The following is a 23069-nucleotide window of genomic DNA, read 5'->3' on the forward strand; positions in this document are numbered from 1 at the left end:
CCATGCTGGTAATTTATGAACATTTGAACATCTTGGCCATGTTCTGTTATAATCTCCACCCGGCCCAGCCAGAAGAGGACTGGCCACCCCTCATAGCCTGGTTCCTCTCTAGGTTTCTTCCTAGGTTTTGGCCTTTCTAGGGAGTTTTTCCTAGCCCCCGTGCTTCTACACCTGCATTGCTTGCTGTTTGGGGTTTTAGGCTTGGTTTCTGTACAGCACTGTGAGATATCAGCTGATGTAAGAAGGGCTATATAAATACATTTGATTTGTTTTGATTTGTTAGCAATCCACAAACCCAACAATCTGATACATTCTGTAGAACAGAGACATTACTAGCTATTAGTAAGAAAGTGTTTGACCCCGGGAAACTGTCGGGTTCACCTAGGGGTCATGAAAAGGGTTGTACCAAAATGTTTGATGAATTAGAATAATTGATTATTCTTATATTGTATTAATAGAAGGGGAGGGGATATAAGACCCCTCCGTCCTTACATTAATAGGGTCCTAGACTACAGATTAACAATAAATATACATTATGAGGCCCCTCTGAGTAATGTGTGACTGTGAAGAAGGAGCTCTGCAGGGGAGTGGAGAAGATAAAACTAGTCAAACATTCCACAATAAATCAACTTTGGGGAGTGGACGTTTACTGCTAAGTTTTAGATAACACTAAAAGCCATTGTTTATATAACTTGGTAGGCAGGGTTTTGGTCTCAGGAGTAAAAAGGTAATGACGTAGGTAGTGACATCACCAGGCTAGACTGAGGGTGTAACAAAACAACTGGAGACTTTTTGTTTGATGCAGAACTTACTCGGAAACATGCGTGCTATGTTACTGATTGTCAACTTCTGTCTGCAATTGCATTAATAGGTTTTTTTAATTATTTAATTAAATATATTGTCATAATGCTAATTTCACCAATGACCCAATGACGATTGACAAGGACGAAAGGAACGAACCCGAATAAAACCTTCAATCCATTTAGAATAACTGTCACCCATTACCAACATGAACTCAGCAAAAAAAGAAACGTCTTCTCACTGTCAACTGCATTTATTTTCAGCAAACTTAACATGTGTAAATATTTGTATGGACATAACAAGATTCAACAACAGACAAACTGAACAAGTTCCACAGACATGAACAGAAATCGAGTAATGTGTCCCTGAACAAAGGGGGGGATCAAAATCAAAAGTAACAGTCAGTATCTGGTGTGGCCACCAGCTGCATTAAGTACTGCAGTGCATCTCCTCCTCATGGACTGCACCAGATTTGCAAGTTATTGCTGTGAGATGTTACCCCACTCTCCCACCAAGGCACCTGCAAGTTCCTGGACATTTCTGAGGGGAATGGCTCTAGCCCTCACCCTCCAATCCAACAGGTCCCAGACGTGCTCAATGGGATTGAGATCCGGGCTCTTCGCTGGCCATGGCAGAACACTGACATTCCTGTCTTGCAGGAAATCACGCACAGAACGAGCAGTATGGCTGGTGGCATTGTCATGCTGGAGGATCATGTCAGGATGAGCCTGCAGGAAGGGTACCACATGAGGGAGGGGGATGTCTTCCCTGTAACGCACAGCGTTGAGATTGCCTGCAATGACAACAAGCTCAGTCCGATGATACCGTGACACACCACCCCTGACCACGACGGACCCTCCACCTCGATCCCGTTTCAGAGTACAAGCCTCTGTGTAACGCTCATTCCTTCGACGATAAACACGAATCTGACCATCACCCCTGGTGAGACAAAACCGCAACTCGTCAGTGAAGAGCACTTTTTGCCAGTCCTGTCGGTCCAACGATGGTGGGTTTGTGCCCATAGGTGACATTGTTGCCGGTGATGTCTGGTGAGGACTTGCCTTACAACAGGCCTACAACAGGCCTCAGTCCAGCCTCTCTCAGCCTATTGCGGACAGTCTGAGCACTGATGGAGGGATTGTGCGTTCCTGGTGTAACTCGGTGTTATGTTCCCCAGTTTCTGTGTTGTGGTTTGTATGTGTGTGTTTCAAGAAAATGGCTTCCTGGAACCCCCCAAGCAGCCCTCTCGTCAGAGGACGCAGCTGTCTTCAATTACCAACTCTTTCTCCAGCTATATAAGCCAGTGTTCTGTTGCTCAGAAGAGAGATGATTGCTGAGAGAATAGAGCTGAGGGTGAAGGCCTGTGTTGTTTGTGTCTTAGCTTATTGTTATAGCCTGTATTGGTCGTTGTTCAGAGAGAGTTTCTTTGATAGTTTGTGTTGGTTGTTGCTTAAATAGTTTGTGTGTAGTATTTTGTAGCCGGTCCTGCAAAGGTATGTGTATGCCAAAAGGACTGTGTTTGTGATTAGGAATTATTCTGTTTGTTCTCAGGGGGCCTTCCCGAGGAAGGCACCTAGGGAGTGTTAGGCAAGAGGCCTGCGGGCATACATAACCCGTTGTAGTTTACTGTCTATGCACACTTGGTAAGACCTGGGTGGACCACCCCCTGTATTTTGGTTAGTGCACCAGGGGGTGCTAGTTAGGTAAGTAGTGGGTAGACAGGTAAGGTAGAAGAGGGGGCTTTGACATTTACTTTCTTTGCTTTGGTTCCGTTCAGCCCCTTTTCCCAACATTACCGTGTGATGGAATAAATTCCTAGTAAACGGTAAATTCTCTGCCTTTGTCATCCTTACTCGCACCTACAGTCCCATACCTTTTTCACTCCACGGGGAGTTGCGTTGTAGCAGGATGTTGCGTTCCTTCTTCCTAGAGGCGTTCGTAACACTCTGCCAGTTGTTGCCATCCTGTAGGTATGATGTTCGGAGATATCGGTCCTGTGCAGCTGTTACACGTGGTCTGCCACTGCGAGGACGATCAGCTGTCCGTCCTGTAGCGATGTCTTAGGCGTCTCACAGTACGGACATTGCAATTTATTGCTCTGGCCACATCTGCAGTCCTCATGCCTCCTTGTGCTATTGGGATGAGCAGGGACCCTGGGATCTTTCTTTTGGTGTTTTTCAGAGTCAGTAGAAAGGCCTCTTTAGTGTCCTAAATTGCCTACTGTCTGTAAGCTGTTAGTATCTTAACTTCTTGTGGGACGGTAGATCCCACCTGGCCAACATCCGGTGAAATTGCAGAGCGTGAAATTCAAACAACAGTATTATAAGTATTTTACTTTCATAAAATCACAAGTGTAATACATCAAAATAAAGCTTAAATTCTTGTTAATTCAGCCGCTGTGTCAGATATCAAAAAGGCTTTACGGAGAAAGCAAACCATGCGATTATCTGAGGACAGCGCCCCGCATACGAACACATGAAAAACATATTTCAACCAGGCAGGTGCGACATGAAAGTCAGAAATAGCGATATAAAAAATGCCTTACCTTTGATCTTCTGTTGGCACTCCAAAAGGTCCCAGTAACATCACAAATGGTCCTTTTGTTTGATTATGTCCTTCTTTATATCCATAAAAACTCAGTTTAGCTGGTTTCAGTCAATAATCCACCCAGTTTTCCTCCATCAAAATGCATACAAAATGATCACAAACGTTGCTAAAAAACTTTTTTTGCTGAGTTTACATTACAAAAAACACATGGCATAGTTTCCAAAAAACGCCAAGTGAGGCGACCATCTCTGTCGGCGCCACTTTTTCAATTTAAAACAAGCTACTATTTACAAAAAAATAATGTATGTCATAAGATATATTCACCCCACCCAGTATTGTAATCAAAACTTAACAGAAAGCATGTAGTCTTTGGTTCAGACAGTGTAGTAGTGTGGGCTCAATAGCATCTCATTAGTGTGCAAGATCTTGAGAATCAGCTGTACATGTGATGGAAGAGTGCACTGTGCATGCAGATGGTTGCAATTTCATTGAATTGGGGATAGTTTCACCTGAAATATGCCGCAAGACCTAGAATTGCCTTGTGTATCCCACAAAAAAGGTGCACTGTTATAGGCAAAAAAAATTGATGAATTTAAGCAAAATATCCAAAATTCCCAGGCTTAACTTCGCATGGAAAATTTCCGGAAATGTATCGTAAAGTTTGACCCTTTGCAACCCTACTTCTACCTAATCATCAGTGTGATCAGGCCTCAACAGAAAGTCAGAACAGAGGTCACAAGTCATTCAACCCTATTAAGTGAGTGTTTCTTTCCCTGTACCTCATTCTTTAAAGAAATTTTAAAAATGTTGTGTACCAGGTTTACATTGTTTTTTGGGGGGTACATTTCTTATCAGGAGAATTTACATGTGTGCAACAAACTCTGACAATAGATACTTCAGAATTTAATGTGTGCCCTTTAAGGTTCATCCTTTTCTCAGGAAGTCTTTCAAAAGGGAGAGATACAGAATCATTGGTAAACATGTAAAAAAAAAAAACACACACTTGGTAGTGGACATTCCATCAGTCCTGGAAGAAAGAAAATAAACATGTCCTTAGTTTGCACATCTTAAATCAGTCCTAAAAATTCTTATTCGTAATTGTGTCTGATGATTCTTGGACAGGACATCTTGATAAAACCAATGTGTATAGAGAATTATACTTGAGACACATCAGATGATACAGTGTCCTGTCAAGCGGAATAGGCACCTTCTAAAGGTAACAATCCCAGAGCACCTCTCTTGTAATCTTATCATTTTGACTTGTTGCATTGACACGTCCCTGTGACATCAACTAGTCAAAATATGAAACCTGTTTAACAAATCTCATATGACCTTCAAAAAGTTGGTGCTGGCTTATCAGCTCAATATTCAGTACTAAAAACATTTACTTGGATCTACTTCAATTCTGGACACAGTTCCAAGTAATGAAAACATATTGGTTTATGTGACATTACCTTCTTGCTGAAATCACTGGTTCTACCCAAACTATAGAATTGAGTAATAATAATAATAATAATAATAATAATAATAGGAAATTGTCAAAAATGTCTCTTATTCAATTATTCATACCTCTGTCCCAAATTGTCCACTGTGTACCTTACAGCCTGTTTGAGTTCAGTGAGTACTACTTTTTTAATTTATTATTTCACCTTTATTTAAGCAGGTAGGCTAGTTGAGAACAAGTTCTCATTTACAACTGCGACCTGGCCAAGATAAAGCAAAGCAGTTCGACACATACAACAGCACAGTGTTCCACATGGAATAAACAAACATACAGTCAATAATACAGTCGAAAAAGTCTATATACTTATTCTCCACAGGAAGCTTATCAACAGATGGCAACCTCTAATATAAATGTCCCAAGGCTCAATCCCTCTGTTCGTCATGTGCCCTTGTCTTCAAACATTTCTTCAAATTACTAAGACATTGCATTATTAGAGTGCTATCTGAAAGCCACTAATATGTAACCGACCGGCTCGATCTCATGTGTTTTTTACATTGGATAAAATTTGCGACTCAGAGCTATAAAATGGTACATCAGACAGTCCAGTTGAGGTACAATGGGAAAGTAATTCTGCTTTGAAAGTTGATAAACTTGTAACCTCACTTCTGAGAAATTTGCCCTTGAATATTTTGGTACTGGCTCACCTACTGGAGAGCTATTCTTTGTCTACACCCATTCAGTATCATTCACACTGTCTGAAGCTTTAGCCCCACTCATCTCTAAGGATTCACATGTCAGGCCATGTATGGAACAACCAACAATTTCAAGACTAAAGGCTGGTTTATACTACAGGTGTGTTCGTAAATTTAATCTGGAGTGCCAGAGTGTGCTCTGGACGTTGGTAAACTCAGAGTGTTGTCAGATTGTCCGCTCATAAATTTGGAGTGTTTTGCTCTCGGAGCACTCAGAGAGCACACTGGACGCTCTGGCCGAGGAGTAGGGTTGATCCAAGCGTACTGACCTAACAACAGCAGTCAGGCACCCAAGCTAACTGGCGAACGTTGGCTAGCTTGCTAGCTACTTCCAGACACAAATGTTAGAACAGCTCACTCTGACCATTTTACTCACACTAGCAGAGTTGGTTAGGCTGTTTTTATGTTATCCAGAGCGTTGGTTTTTACCACGCTGCTTGGTCCTTTTGTGGTGGGTAGTTCTGTCACGGCCGTTGCTGGAAGAAGACCAAGGTGCAGCGTTGAGTGTACATATTCCTTTTTATTTGACTGTCGCCAACAAAACAACAAACAGAAGAAAAACCTGTGAAGCTTACTGGGCTATAGTGCCACAAACAAAGTTAACTTCCCACACTGTAAGGAGGAAAAAGGGCTACCTAAGTATGGTTCCCAATCAGAGACAACGATAGACAGCTGTCCCTGATTGAGAACCATACCCGGCCAAAACATAGAAATAAAGAAACATAGAAAACAAAACATAGAATGCCCAACACAAATCACACCCTGACCAAACCAAATAGAGACATAAAAAGGTTCTCTAAGGTCAGGGCGTGACAACAACGCCTAATTTATCCTAACCATTGCACGCAACAAATTCTAATTGCTAAATTGCCCCATATATACTGAGTATACAAAATATTAAGAACACCTGCATTTTCCATGACATAGACTGACCAGATGAATCCAGGTGAAAGCTATGATCTTATTGATGTCACTTGTTAAATCCACTTCAATCACTGTAGATGAAATGGAGAAGAAAGATTAAATGCAGCTTTTTAAGCCTTGAGACAATTGAGACTTGGATTGTGTGTGTGTGTGCCATTCCGAGGGTGACTACCTACCCTCCAGGACACCTACAGCACCCGATGTCACATGAAGGCCAAAAATATCATCAAGGACATCAACCACCCGAGCCACGGCCTGTTCACCCTGCTATCATCCAGAAGGCAAGGTCTATACAGGTGCATCAAAGCTGGGACCGAGAGACTGAAAAACATATTCTATCTCAAGGCCATCAGACTGTTAAATAGTCATCACTGGCCAGCTTCCACCCGGTTACACAACCCTGCACCTTAGAGGCTGCTGCCCCATATACATAGACTTGGAATCACTGGCCACTTTAATAATGGAAGTCTAGTCACTTTAATAAATATTTACATACTGCTTTACTCATATGTTTATACTGTATTATATTCTACTGAGCAATGTTGGAGTGGCATTAACTAAAATACAATCTAATATTTATATTTTTCTTAATTTCATTATTTTACTTTTAGATTTTTGTGTATTGTTGTGAATTGTTAGATACTACTGCACTGTTGAAGCTAGGAACACAAGCATTTTGCTACACCCGCAATAACATCTGCTAAATATGTGTATGAGACAAATAAAAATTTGATATGAAAAGATTTGTGACTTTGAACAGGGTATGGTAGTAGGTGCCAGGCACACCGGTTTGTGCCAAGAACTGCAACACTGCTGGGTTAACGCTCAACAGTTTCCAGTGTGGTCCACCACCTAAAGGACATCCAGCCAACTTGACACAACTGTGGGAAGCATTTAGAGTCCATGCCCCGACGAATTTAGATGCAACTCAATATGGGAAGGTGTTCTTAAAGTTCTGTACACTTAGTGTATATCTGGGGAAGGGTGTTGAAAGTTTCCAAGAGCACAGTGGTCTCCATCATTGGGAAATCGAAAAAATATGGAACTACCCAGACTCTGCCTAGAGCTGGCCCTCCAACCAAACTAAGCAACAAGGACCTTGGTCAGGGAGGTGACCAAGAACCCAATGACCATTCAGACAGAACTATAGAGTTCCTTGGCTGAGATGGGAGAAGCTGCCAGAAGGACAACAGTTTCTACAGCAATTCACCTGGGGCTTTATAAAAGAGTGGCCAGATGGAAGCCACTCCTGAGAAAAAGTTAGCAGAAAGGCACAGGAAAGACTCAGAGCATTAGGCAAAAGATTCTGTGGTGTGATGAGATAAAAATGTAACTCTTTGGCCTGAATGCAAAGCGCTATGTCTGAAGAAAACCAGGCACAGCTTATCATCCGTCTTACATCTCTACCGAGAGAGAGAGCGCCTTACTGGATGGCTGCCGTTTTCCAAGCTCCGATCCAACTTTGCTATTTTGTGATTCTTTTGTAGCTTATTTTTACTTTCTTTTCTTGAAATGTATCATTTCTTACAACCGAACCAACTTTTGAACATCAGATCTGCAGTTCCCTCAATTCCGGCTTCAACTGTGACTCATCTGCCCTGGGCTCTTTCTGTAATTCTGACCCAATTTTCGGGCTACCCATGAGGAAATGCCGATGTTACAGTGGCAAGAAGGGGGGGATCCTGGCGAGGTGCAGAGAGAACTGGCCACCTCTTCCCACCATTCTACTGGCCAATCACTTGATAATAAGATGGATGACCTCTGATCGCAGATTTTCTACCAACGGGACTCTCGAAACTGCAATTTTCTCCTCTTTTCTGAAACAAGATACTCCCCATTGCTATCCAACTCTATGGATTCTCCATTTTGACAGGACAGTGGAGTTGGAGAAATCAAGGGGGGGGGTTTACCTCTTCCTCAACAACTGATACGCTGCCTCGAGCACGGCTGAAGTGTTGACCCATTGTTCCCCCATCTTGGAATACCTGGGGGTCAAATGCCAATCCTTTTACCTCCCGAGGGAGTTTTCAGCTGTTATCGTGACTGTTGGGTACATTTCACCTCAGGACAAGAACAAGCTGGCCCTTAACGAACTGTACGAGACTATAACCAAGCAAGAAAACGTACATCCAGGAGGCTGCTTTTCTGGTTACTGGCAATTTTATTCATTAAGACATGTCATTAAATCATTAAGACAAACTTCCATCAACACGTCTCCCTCACCATTAGGGGCCAATAAAGTCCTAGACCACTGTTATTCTACCCAAGCATACAAGGCCCTCCCTTGTCCGCCATTTGACAAATCAAATCATGACTCTGTACTCCCGCTTTCTGTTCACAAGCAGAAAGCTCAAACAGGAATTACCCGTGACTCGCTCCATTTAGAAATGGTCTCCAGAATCAGAGATTATGCTGCAGGACTGCTTTGCTAGCGCTGATTGGAACGGCACCGTAGAAGGGGCAGACGGAGCATCCTCCTGGTCAGGCTCCGTACACGTGCGCATTGCCCACTGCTCCCGACGTCCAGTCTCTTGACAACAAGGTAGACGAAATTCAAGCAATGGTTGCCTTCCAGAGAGACATCAGGGATTGTAACATTCTCTGTTTCACGGAAACATGGCTCTCTTGGGATATGTTGTCGGAATCGGTTCAGCCACCAGGCTTCTCCATGCATCGCACCGACAGAGATAAACACCTCTCTGGGAAGAGGAAGGGCGGGGTGTAGGTTTCATGATTAACGACTCATGGTGTAATCATAACAAAATACAGGAACTCAAGTCCTTCTGGTCACCCGAAGTTGAATTCTTCACTGTCAAATGCCGGCTATACTACCTTCAAAGAGAATTCTCGTCAGTTACTGTCACAGCTGTCTACATTCCCCCTCAAGCAGACCAGGCTTCCATATTTATATGAAAAATGTATATGGCCCTAAAGGAACTTTCCTGGACTCTACATAAACTGGAAACCATATATCCTGAGGCTGCATTTATCGTAGATGGGGATTTTAACAAAGCAAATGAGAACAGGGCGACCTAAATTCTATCAGCATATTTATTGCACTACGTGCTGGGATAATACACTTGATCACTGCTACTCTAACTTCCGCGAAGCATACAAAGCCCTCCCTTCGGCAAATTGAGCCACGACACCATTTTGCTCCTACCGTCTTATAGGCAGAAACTCAAACAGGATGTACCAGTGACAAGAACCATTCAATGCTGGTCTGACCAATCGGAATCCAAGCGTTCAATATTGTTTTGATCACGCGGACTGGCATATGTTCCGGTCAGCCTCAGAGAATAACATCGACCTATACGCTGACTCTGTGAGTGAATTTATAAGGAAGTGCATTGGAGATGTTGTATCCATTGTGACTTAAAACCTACCCTTAACAGAAACTGTGAATGGATGGCTGCATTTGCGCAAAACTGAAAGAGCAAACCACCGCATTTAACCATGGAAAGAGGTCTGGGAATATGGCTGAATATAAACAGTGTAGTTATTCCCTCCGCAAGGAATTCAAACAAGCAAAATGCCGGTAGAGGGACAAAGTGGAGTCGCAATTCAATGGCTCAGACACGAGACGTATGTGGCAGGGTCTACAGGAAATAAGTACAAAAGGAAAACCAGCCACGTCACGGACACCGACGTCACACTTCCAGACAAACTAAAACACCTTCTTTGCCCGCTTTGAGGATAATACAGTGCCACCGTCGTGACCCGCTAACAAGAACTGCGACCCCCACCCCCCCCCTCTCCTTCTCTGGTGCCGACGTGAGTAAAACATTTAAACGTGTTAAACGTGTACACATCACAGACAAACTGAAATGGTCCACCCACACAGACAGTGTGGTGAAGAAGGCGCAACAGTGCCTCTTCAACCTCAGGAGGCTGAAGAAATTTGGCTTGTCACCTAAAACCCTGACAAACTTTTCCAGATGCACAACTGAGAGCATCCTGATGGGCTATATCACAGCCTGGTACGGCAACTGCACCGCCCACAACCGCAGGGCTCTCCAGAGGGTGGTGCGGTCTGCACAATGCATCACCGGGGTCAAACTACCTGCCCTCCAGGACACCTACGGCACTTGATATCACAGGAAGGCCAAGAAGATCATCAAGGACAACAACCATCTGGGCCACTGCCTGTTCACCCCGCTCCCATCCAAAAGGTGAGGTCTGTACAGGTGCATCAAAGCTGGGACCGAGAGACAGAAACTATTTTTCCATCTCAAAGCCATCAGACTGTTGAACAGCCATCACTAATACAGAGAGGCTGCTGCCTTCATACAGACTTGAAATCCTTGGCCACTCTAACAAATGGATCATTAGTTAATTAACTTCTTTGGGAAAGGGGGGCAGTATTGAGTAGCTTGGATGAATAAGGTGCCCAGAGTAAACTGCTTGTTACCCAGACCCAGAAGCTATGATATGCATATAAGTAGTAGGTTTGGATAGAAAACATTCTAAAGTTTCCAAAACTGTTAAAATAATGTCTGTGAGTATAACAGAACTCATATGGCAGGCAAAAACCTGAGACAAATCCAACCAGGAAGTGGGAAATATGAGGTTTGTAGTTTCATTTAAGTAATTGCCTATCCAATATGCTGTGTCTATGGGGCCAGATTGCACTTCCCAAGGCTTCCAGCAGATGTCAACAGTCTTTAGAAAGTTGTTTGAGGCTTCTATTGTGGAAGGGGGTCGAATAAGACCTGTTTCAACAAGTGAACTAGGCTGAGGTCAATGAGTTGTTTACTGCGCGGTCACAAGGGCGCGCCGTTCCTTCTTTTTCCTCTGTAATGAATACGCTATTGTCCGGTTGGAATATTACTGAAGATTTATTGTAAAAAGACCCTAAGGATTGATTGTAAACATCGTTTGACATGTTTCTACAAACTGTAATGGAACTCTTTTGACTTTTCATGTGGATTTTGCGCTCGCGCATTGTGCCTTTGGAATAGTGAACTAAGCGTGCGAACAAAACGGAGGTATTTGGACATAATCGAACAAAACAAACATTACTTGTGGAAGTGGGAGTGCATTCCGACGAAGATCAGCAAAGGTAAGTGAAGATTCATAATGCTATTTCTGACTTTTGTTGACTCCACAATTTGGCGGGTAACTGTATGGCTTGCTTTGGTGGCTGAACGCTGTACTCAGATGATTGAATATTGTGCTTTTGCCGTAAAGCTTTTTTGAAATCTGACAGAGCGGTTGCATTAAGAACACGATTATCTGTAATTCTATGTAAAACATGTATCTTTCATCAAAGTTTATGATGAGTATTTCTGTTATTTGATGTGGCTCTGCAATTTCTCTGGATGTTTTGGAGGCATTTCTGAACATGGCGCCAATGTAAACTGAGGTTTTTGGATATAAATATGAACTTTATCGAACAAAACATACATGTATTGTGTAACATTGAGTCCTGGGAGTGTCATCTGATGAAGATCGTCAAAGGTTAGTGATTCATTTTATCTATATTTCTGCTTTTTGTGACACCTCTCTGGTTGGAAAATGGCTGAATGTAGGCGCTGTCCTAACATAATGATATGTTGTGCTTTAGCCGTAAAGCCTTTTTGAAATCGGACACTGGGGTTGGATTAACGAGAAGTGCATCTTTAAAAAGGTGTAAAATACTTGTATGTTTGAGGAATTTTAATTATGAGATTTGTTGATTTGAATTTGGCGCCCTGCAATTTCACTGGCTGTTGGCGAGGTGGGATGCTAGCGTCCCGAACGATCCCAGAGAGGTTAATGTCACTTTAATTATGTTTACATATCTCACATTACTCATCCCATATGTATATACTTAGGCAGGACATACAGTTGAAGTCAGAATTCACATACACCTTAGCCAAATACATTTAAACTCAGTTTTTCACAATTCCTGACATTTAATCCTAGTGAAAATGCCCTGTCTTAGGTCAGGTAGAATCACTACTTTATTTTAAGAATGTGAAATGTCAGAATAATAGTAGAGAGAATGATTTATTTCAGCTTTTATTTCTTTCATCACATTCCAAGTGGGTCAGAAGTTTACATACACTCAATTAGTATTGGGTAGGATTGCCTTTAAATTGTTTAACTTGGGTCAAACGTTTCAGGTAGCCTTCCACAAACTTCCCACAATAAGTTGGATAATTTTGGCCCATTCCTCCTGACATAGCTGGTGTAACTGAGTCAGGTTTGTAGGCCTCCTTGCTCGCACACGCTTTTTCATTTCTGCCCACACATTTTCTATAGGCTTGAGGTCAGGGTTTTGTGATGGCCACTCCAATACCTTGACTTTGTTGTCCTAAGCCATTTTACCCTAACTTTGGAAGTATGCTTGGGGTCATTGTCTATTTGGAAGACCCATTTGCGACTAAGCTTTAACTTCCTGACTGATGTCTTTAGATGTTGCTTCAATATATCCACATGATTTTCTTACCTCGTGATGCCATCTATTTTGTGAAGTGCACCAGTCTCTCCTGCACAAAGCACCCCCACAACGTGATGCTGCCTTCCCCGTGATTCACGGTTGGGATGGCGTTCTTCGGCTTGCAAGCCTTCCCCTTTTTCCTCCAAACATAATGATGGTCATTATGGCCAATCAGTTCTATTTTTGTTTCATCAGACCAGAGGACATTTCTCCAAAAAGTACGATCTTTGTCCCCATGTGCAGTTGCAAACTGTAGCCTGGCTTTTTTATTGCGGTTTTGGAGCAGTGGCATCTTCCTTGCTGAGCAGCCTTTCAAGTTATGTTGATATAGGACTTGTTATACTGTGGATATAGATAATTTTGTACCCGTTTACTCCAGCATCTTCACAAGGTCCTTTGATGTTGTTCTGGGATTGATTTGCACTTTTCTCACCAAACTACGTTCATCTCTAGGAGACAGAACGCGTCTTCTTCCTGAGTAGTATGATGGCTGCGTACTATTGTTTGTACAGATGAACGTGGTACCTTCAGGCATTTTAAAAATGCTACCAAAGATTAACCAGACTTGTGTTGGTCTACAATTTTTCTTCCGAGGTCTTGGCTGATTTCTTTTGATTTTCCCATGATGTCAAGCAAAGAGGTACTGAGTTTGAAGGTAGGCCTTGTAATACATCCACATGTACAACTCCACATTTCTAAAATGATGTCAATTAGCCTATCAGAAGCTTCTAATGCCATGACAACATTTTCTGGAATTTTCCAAGCTGTTTAAAGGCGCAGTCAACTTAGTGTATGTAAACTTCTGACCCACTGGAATTGTGATACAGTGAATTATAAGTGAAATAATCTGTCTGTCAACAATTTTTGGAAGAATTACTTGTGTCATGCACAAAGTAGATGTCATAACAGACTTGCCAAAAGTATAGTTTGTTAACAAGAAATTTGTAAGAGTGGTTGAAAAACAAGTTTTAATGACTCCAACCTAAGTGTATGTAAACTTCTGACTTCAACTGTACCAACAACGAACAGTGAGCCATCGTATTCATTCATAAAAAAATACAAATTATTAAAAGAAAAGCATTGTAAGGTAGAATTTTGTACAGTTAGTGTGGGAGAGGTGGAAAAATTGTTATCGACCAATAATGACAAACCTCCTGGCATTGACAACTTCGATGGAAAGCTACTGAGCATGGTAGCTGACTATACAGCCACTCCTATCTGTCATATCTTTCATCTGAGTTTAGAGCAAGATGTTTGTCCTCAGGCCTGGAGAGAAGCCAAAGTCATTTTGCTACCCAAGAGTGGTAAAGCGGCCTTTACTGGTTCTAACAGCAGACCTATCAGCTTGCTGCCAGCTCTTAGCAAACAATGCCATTTCTCTGAAAAACAAATTGACAGACTTTCAGCATGCTTACAGAAAACAGCACTCAATATGTACTGCACTGACACAGTGGGGGTTCTGTGTTGGCTTTTGGCCATTCATTGGGATTCCTCATGTTTAACTGCTAATAAAGTTAGGTCTAAATCTGATGTCAGATACTATATTTATTGAATATTATAAAAATCCTATGAATTAAAATGGCCAATTTGGGTGCAATCAATTAGCTTAATTTCTCAGAGATCAAATTATATTTCAACAAAATGTTTCTGGAAGGCTTATCTTCTCTGCTTCTAACTACAGAAACAATTTCGGAATAATCTGAGATGATGGGTGTCATGGCTTGCTGAAATAACATGGAACGATCCATAAGATTTTTCAAAGCAATATTGGCGTACAATTTCTATTTAAAATACTAAAGGGATGCAAAAAGTACTCTATTCGTGGAACGACTCACGCTACCTTCCATGACAAAATAAACTCACAATGTGATTTCCTGAACTTCAGGTTTGGGTGGCAAACCCCTTTTCTTGGGAACGCAAGTAGGAAATGGTTTTGTTACATGTACACCTATTATCTTCTTGTGAGAACAGAATAGTTTGCCAAATGGTCCTTAGTAGCGCAGTTGCTAGAGAATGGTGCTTGTACCGCCAGGATAGTGGGTTCTATTCCCAGGACCAACCATTCCACCTCAAAATGTATGCATGCATGAACAAGTCACTTTGGATAAAAGCATCTAATAAAATGGTATATATTATTCAAAGCGATAGTAAATCTCAGTTTCCACAAGCTGCAGTTTTCATGTGATATCTGACAGACTTACTGGGAATGCCATCCAAATTACATGAGTCATGACATATATTTTACAATGGAGTGTGTGAAACGTATCTGTTGGCATCTTACCTGAGAGCGCACTCTGTGGTTATTTGGAAGTATATTCGACAGCGGTCCTTGCTTATTGTGTCATCAGTCCCAATCTTCTGGAATTCATCTGCAGCAGTGTTTTGCTCCAATAGTGACAGTGATGACCTCACAGGTTATCTCCTCATCACTGACAGACTGGCTGCTTGTTTCCATGGTACTTACTATAGGCTGCTGGTCAATGGATCAAATCAAATGTTATTGGTCATGTTACGTTCCCCAGTTTCTGTGTTGTTGTGGGTTTGTATGTGTTTATGTGTTTATTTCAGGAAACGGCTTCCTGAAGTCCTAAGCAGCTGATTGGTTGACCCTATTGATGATTGGAGCGCTAACCCTGCCCTCTCGTTAGGAGATACAGCTGTTTTCAATTACCGACTCCTTCTGCAGCTTTAAATGCCAGAGTTCCTTTGTTAGGAGGAGAGAGCTTCTGGATATGTCCAGTATTGGTTGTTGAGCAGAGAGCTTCTTGGTCTGTCCTGTGTTTTGTTCTTGGTCTGTCCTGTGTTTTGTTCTTGGTCTGTATGATTTTTTTGTAAAGTATTTTGTTGATGGTCCTGCTGATGTTTGTGTATGCCATATGACTGTTTTTGATTAGTGGAATTCTTCACTAAGTTTGTATTCTTGTTCATTTGTTCCCAGGGGGGAAGGGGAAGGCACCTTGGGATGCTTGGGCAAGAGGCCTGCGGGCCTACATATACCCGTAATATGTACTGGCTATACACACTAGGTAAGACCTGGGAGGGCCATTACCTGTATTTTGGTAGTGTGCCAGGTGGTGCTAAGATAAGTAGGAGAGAGGGCTCTAAGTCTTACTTTCTTTGCTTTGAATCAGTTGTCTGGAATAAGATTATATTGATGGGGTGAGTTTGATCGTAGATCAGCACTCCTACTCAACACCAGTTGCTGTAACCTAACATTTTATAATCCAATTTCCCTCTGCTGTCTAATGTCCTTCTGGAAACCCACCTCAACATTGTTCTGTCAAGGCAACAAAAGCAAGTTGGCATGCTCTTGCAAGGATTTTAACTCACAACCTCTCCTTTGGGAATTCACCATAACCACTTCAACAATTTCTAAACTATCTTAACATGTTGGTTTCTTCAGGGGGACCAAGATTAGGAATGCCTATGAATGGTCTACAAAGCATGCCCCCAGGTAAAAGTTGGCTTTTGCAGAGAAGGGTTGTATTGTTACTCCACAGCATAATGTTACCACAACTCTATTGAAAGGACATTTGAAACAAGGTGTCACTTCATTCTTGCTATTTGATGGGAACTAGCCCCTGTCCCACTACATACCTCTAGTTTGCACTTTCAGGCCCACAAAGGCAACAAGAAAAATGTTGTCCCATTAATTGCTCCTCTGGGATTAGAACTCTCAAAGCCTCCTTTGGAGATCAACCACCATAACCACTACTCTACCAGTCAGTTAACACTGAGTATTTGGATGTATTGAGACTCCTTCCCTTTTTTCACATGCTATTACCTTACAGTCGTGGTCAAAAGTTTTGAGAATGACAAATATTAATTTAAACAAAGTCTGCTGCCTTAGTTTTGTATGATGGCAATTTGCATACACTCCAGAATGTGATGAAGAGTGATCAGATGAATTGCAAAGTCCCTTTTTGCCATGCAAATGTACTGAAATGCCAAAAAACATGTCTACTGCATTTCAACCCTGCCACAAAAGGACCAGCTGACATAATGTCAGTGATTCTCTCATTAACACAGGTGTGAATGTTGACGAGGACAAGGCTGGTTGAGTTCGAATAACAGACTGGAAGCTTCAAAAGGAGGGTGGTGCTTGGAATCATTGTTATTCCTCTGTCAACCATGGTTACCTGCAAGGAAACATGTGCCGTAATCATTGCTTTGGACAAAAAGGGTTTCACAGGCAAGGATATTGCTGCCAGTAAGATTGCACCTAAATCAACCATTTATCAGATCATCAAGAACTTCAAGGAGAGTTGTTCAATTGTTGTGAAGAAGGCATCAGGGCGCCCAAGAAAGTCCAGCAAGCGCCAGGACTGTCTCCTAAAGTTGATACAACTGCGTGTTCGGGGCACCACCAGTACAGAGCTTGCTCAGGAATGGCAGCAGGCAGGTGTGAGTGCATCTGCACGCACAGTGAGGCGAAGACTTTTGGATGATGGCCTGGTGTCAAGAATGGCAGCAAAGAAGCCACTTCTCTCCAGGAAAAACATCAGGGACAGACTGATATTCTGCAAAAGGTACAGGGATTGGACTACTGAGGACTGGGGTAAAGTTATTTTCTCTGATGAATCCCCTTTCCAATTGTTTGGGGAACCCGGAAAAAAGCTTGTCCGGAGAAGACCAGGTGAGCGCTACCATCAGTCCTGGGACATGCCAACAGTAAATCATCCTGAGACCATTCATGTGTGGGGTTGCTTCTCAGCCAAGGGAGTGGGTTCACTCACAATTTTGCCTAAGAACACTAAGTGGCTAAGTGGCTCGGGGAACAAAACATCGATATTTTGGGTCCATGGCCAGGAAACTCTCTAGACCTTAATCCCATTGAGAACTTGTGGTCAATCCTCAAGAGGCGGGTGGACAAACAAAAACCCACAAACTCCAAGCATTGATTATGCAAGAATGGGCTGCTATCAGTCAGGATGTGGCCCAGAAGTTAATTGCCAGCATGCCAGGGCGGATTGCAGAGGTCTTGAAAAAGAAGGGTCAACACTGCAAATATTGACTCTTTGCATCAACTTCATGTAATTGTCAATAAAAGCCTTTGACGCTTATGAAATGCTTGTAATTATACTTCAGTATTCCATAGTAACATCTGACAAATATCTAAAGACACTGAAGCAGAAAACTTTGTGGAAATTAATATTTGTGTCATTCTCTCAACTTTTGGCCATGACTGTACAGCCTTATTCTAAAATTTTCCCTCAACACACAATACCCTATAATGACAAAGTGAAAATCAGGTTTATACATTTTAGCAAATTCATTACAAATAAAAAAATGGATCCATTATTTACACAACGATTCTTCCCCTTTGCTGAGACTCAAACAGGTGAATCCTGTTTCCATTGATCATCCTGGAGCTGTTTCTACAACTTGATTGGAGTACACCTATTGTAAATTCATTGGAAAGGCTACCCTCTGTAGCACCTTCTGGTCAGATGCCCAGCAGTTGCCATGCCAGGCAGTTATACAACCTCTCAGGATGCTCTCGGTGGTGCAGCTGTAGAACTTTGAGGATCTGGGAACCATTGCTAAATATTGTCAGTCTCCTGAGGGGGAAAGGTTTTGTCATGCCCTCTTCACAACTGTGTTGGTGTGTTTTGACCATGATAGTTCGTTGGTGATGTGGACACCAAGGAATTTAGAACTCTCAACTCACTCCACTTCAGCCCTGTCAATGGGGGCCTGTTCGGTCCTCCTTTTCCTATAGTCCATGATCAGCCCCTTTGTCTTGCTCACATTGAGGGTGAAGTTGTTGTCATCAGGCCAGGAAGTCCTGAAGCATGGTTCCAGGGCTCAGGTCCTCTGGGAGGAGAGGGAGAGCGAGAGAATTAGAGGGTACATGAGACAGGAGAAATACTTTAGACATAACAGATTGACCCTAGCCCTCAAACAAACTATTTCAGCATAAATACTGGAGGCTGAGATACGAGGGGTAGGGAGACACTGTGGCCCCTACCGACAATCCCCCCGGCCATGGCCAACATACCATCTAGTTGTAATTAGTTCACACCGCTGGACATTATATCGATTCGACACAGTATCAACGCTATAGTAGCCTTGGTGTGCAGGGTGGGCACATCCACTGTAAGGCAGGATTATCTCTGTGTTGATGGTAAATGGTGATGGATACCCCAGCACAGGAGGTGTGGTACCATGTGGAGCACTCCATCTGTGAAAGTAAATGTCAATGAGGCCATTGATTCCATTATGTGATAGCTCAACAATCCACAATTGAGTTCTGTTTAACTAGCCATTTCCATTACATTCTAGGTGAAATCATTGACCAACAATCCAGGCAAGAGATGATTTGGCCATGAATGTGGCAAAGAGCGGAGATTGACAGTTTGGTGAAGAAATTACAATTAGCATTTGTTGGCAGTGGCTAGTTAAAAACCCTGAAGATTGAAGTCACCTTGCAAAGTATTCATTCCCCTTGGCGTTTTTCCTATTTTGTTGCATTACAACCTGTAATTGAAATTGATTTTATTTGGATTTCATGTAATGGACATACACAAAATAGTCCAAATTGGTGTAGTGAAATGAAAAAATATTTCCAAAAATTCCAAATGGGAAAGTGGTGCGTGCATATGTATTCACCCCCTTTGCGATGAAGCCCCTAAATAAGATCTGGTGGAACCAATTACATTCAGAAGTCACATAATTAAATAAATAGCCATTGCTTAAAGAAAAAAATAAGCAAACACATTTGGTGTTTGCCAAAAGGCATGTGGGAGACTCCCCAAACATATGGAAGAAGGTACTCTGGTCAGATGAAACTAAAATTGAGCTTTTTGGCCATCAAGGAAAACGCTATGTCTGGCGCAAACCCAACACCTCTCATCACCCCGAGAACACAATCCCCACATTTAAGCATGGTGGTGGCAGCATCATGCTGTGGGGATGTTTTTCATCGGGAAGGGTCTGGGAAACTGGTCAGAATTGAAAGAAAGATGGATGGCGCTAAATACAGGGAAATTCTTGAGGGAAACCAGTTTCAGTCTTCCAGAGATTTGAGACTGGGATGGATGTTCACCTTCCAGCAGGATAATGACCCTAAGCATACTGCTAAAGCAACACTTGGGTGGTTTAAGGGGAAACATTTAAATGTCTTGGAATGGCCTAGTCAAAGCCCAGACATCAATCCAATTGAGAATCTGTGGTATGACTTAAAGATTGCTGTACACCAGCAGAACCCATCCAACTTGAAGGCGCTGGAACAGTTTTGCCTTGAAGAATGGGCAAAAATCCCAGTGGCTAGATGTGCCAAGCTTATAGAGACACCCCAAGAGACTTGCAATTGTAATTGCTGCAAAAGGTGACTCAACAAAGTATTGACTTTGGGGGGTGAATAGTTATGCACGCTCAAGTTTTCATTTTTTTTCTTATTTCTTTTTTTGTTACACAATAAATATTTTGCATCTTCAAAGTGGTAGGCATGTTGTGTAAATCAAATGATACAAACCCCCCAAAAATCTATTTTAATTCCAGGTTGTAAGGCAACAAAATAGGAAAAATGACAAGCAACTGTACCTGCTTTAAATGTCAGAATTTTTTAACGAGTGAAATTACTGAGCCATCCCTTTAACGTTACCATATATTTACTACAAAACTCAACACCCCTCAGACCACAGTAATAGACAGACCACAGTAATTGCCTGCACACTGGCCAATGTTCAGAGAGCATGGACATGTTTGGGCCCTGTTCAAACATTGAAAGGTCAAATTTGTTATGGAATTGTCATATCAACTGTGACATGAAGTTGGCATGTTAACTGACGGGCACTCAGGCTTGCTTTTGCCTAGCTTACGTCAATGTGTAAAATAATACTCAACCAGTCTCCCCCTTCATCTGTAGCACAGAAACTGCATTTGTCAGACTCCTGCCGAAGTTGGCTCCCCTGCCTGTTCGGGTGGTGCTCGGCGGTCGTCGTCACCGGCCTACTAGATTCCTTTTTTAAATTATTTTTTTCTTTTTTCCCCCGGTTAGTTTTGTCTTAGTTACACCTGTTCCTTGTTTGTGTGTGTTTGATTTACTTCCCTATTTAGGTTGTGAAAGACGCCCCTTTGTTGTGCGGGATTATTTTGATGTTCACCGGTGTGTTGTTTTTTGTGCTCTGGACCGTGTTACCCGTTGTATTGGGTTGGTCAGTGTTTTGCGTCCTGCGTGGTTGGGCATTTACTTTTGGTGCTGCATTAAAGTGCATCTTTCCACTGGACCTCTCTGCGTTTCATTCCTTCATCACACCTAGTCAGCCGTGACAGCATTAGAGTTTCCTGTCAAGTTCTGAAAGGAAACATGTCAGCTATATCACCTAATGCCTTAGGATGATATACTATATACAGTTCTGGCCAAATATGGTCACCCTTACAATTTACAATTTTCATAAATAATTCCCCATTTATTCTAAAAGAAGATGAAAAATAATGTTTAGGTGGGTTTAAGAAGTTCAGTCGGGCTTTGCGTCTCTTTCAGCAGTGAGGTCTTCTATGTTTACCAACGACCAAATGAATAATTCTAACAAAATAACAACCTCCCTACATCAACTTCCCCCATGTTTATGTTGGGTTATAGGCTACTCAGGATTTATAATGTGTTCTGGCAGCTATGTAGGCTAAAACTACAAAATGTTGCCAACCTCAAACATGGCAGGTAAAACAATAGTGCTATCAAACACTATTACTAGTCTATTAAAGTGGGGCCAGGACAATGTAGCAACAGTAAATGAGATAAGCCAGCAGTGGCTTGGCTGCTGGGCTGTAGCACCTTATTTCCCATCACATGGTAATGACACAAGGAGCAGTGTATGATGTAGCCTAGGCTACAATCCTTCAACTTTACATAGTCAGATTTAAAAAAAGTGATAGACAATATCACCTTTGTCCAGGATCTCTTTTGCCACCTCCATTCTGGCCACACCGATGTTAACCTGCATTGGGACAGTTGGGTCACTTTGTGCCTTCTCCCTCTGCATGAACTCTCTGGCCATCTAGGTAGTACATAAACAGACAATGGGATAAATCATGTCTACCATCTATAGAGCCATTGGGAAATATAAAATAATGTGAAAGCAGGCCTCCAACTGCCTTGTCATCTTAACAATAGTAATCAGCTGATTCATTGTGATAGATACACGTTGGAAAACCTTTTTTGCTTGACTGTAATCATTAAAACAAGCACACTGGTGGTATTGAAGCTCCACTGATTTGACGATATTACACCAACATTTCATATAGAGTTTGTCACATAGCAATCAGGTTCTCCATTGACCTGGGTCATATTCATTAGTGCACATCGGTTACCAACAGATTTTTTTGTTCTCCTTGAACACGTTCACATGGGTCCCTTCCTGTTTCTATTTTCTTAGGTGTACAGATGACAGGTGTGAAATTTAGAATAATTTGTTATGCTAATCTAATCCTTTCAATTGAATGACTTCGGCTAAACTCTCAGAGATCTATGCATTGAACATTGCGAGTATTTGCTTTTGACCCACTTTTGGGTGAGATTTCAGATTTCAGATTTCTAACATAACACATTTGCCTTGGCCTACTGTATTATCCTTGGAACTAATAAGCATATGAACTCACCAGCAGCACATAAACGCCACAATTGTAGCTGTCTCTTTGCTTGGTGTGTGGTATTGTTGTCGCCTGCCAGGGAACATTGCTGAATACAGATTGTGTGCCGGTTCTGTGAGTTCGTTCCTCAAACCAGTGTCTGTTTGGGGAGGAAAACAACAGGAATGGTTTATACATAGGCTATGACATTCTCTCCTCACTGTTATAGTTCCAACAACATTCATTCATCTGCATAGCGTCGCGTAACACATGAATTTCTGCTCAGGATTGAGACGGCATGCTTGAACGGAAATCAATAATGCTTAATAATTATCTCTTCATAGCCTACAACATTTATAACATGAATATATAGGCTAATTAAGTCATGAATATACAACTGGACTATAAATGTAACAGTTGTCTCAACATTGACAAGTCAACTTAACTTGCCATTTTGAATAGTATGCCGGACATTGGAGAAATGGTTGAAGAAACTTTTTGTGGTGGAAAAAGAACCCAATTGTCATACAAGTAAAGATGCATTAATAGAAAATGACTGAAGTAAAAGTGAAAGTTACCCAGTAAAATACTACTTGAGTGAAAG

At 42.0% G+C, this 23069-nt stretch overlaps 1 pseudogene; it reads right to left on the reverse strand.

The window, feature by feature from the left end:
- Positions 1-15489, reverse strand: part of LOC129816031 (tRNA (guanine(6)-N2)-methyltransferase THUMP3-like) — a 47451-nt pseudogene extending 31962 nt beyond the window's left edge.
- Between the last annotated feature and the right edge of the window lie 7580 nt (positions 15490-23069).

This window comes from Salvelinus fontinalis, chromosome 18, assembly GCF_029448725.1.
Source record: "Salvelinus fontinalis isolate EN_2023a chromosome 18, ASM2944872v1, whole genome shotgun sequence".
Taxonomy (NCBI): Eukaryota; Metazoa; Chordata; class Actinopteri; order Salmoniformes; family Salmonidae; genus Salvelinus; species Salvelinus fontinalis.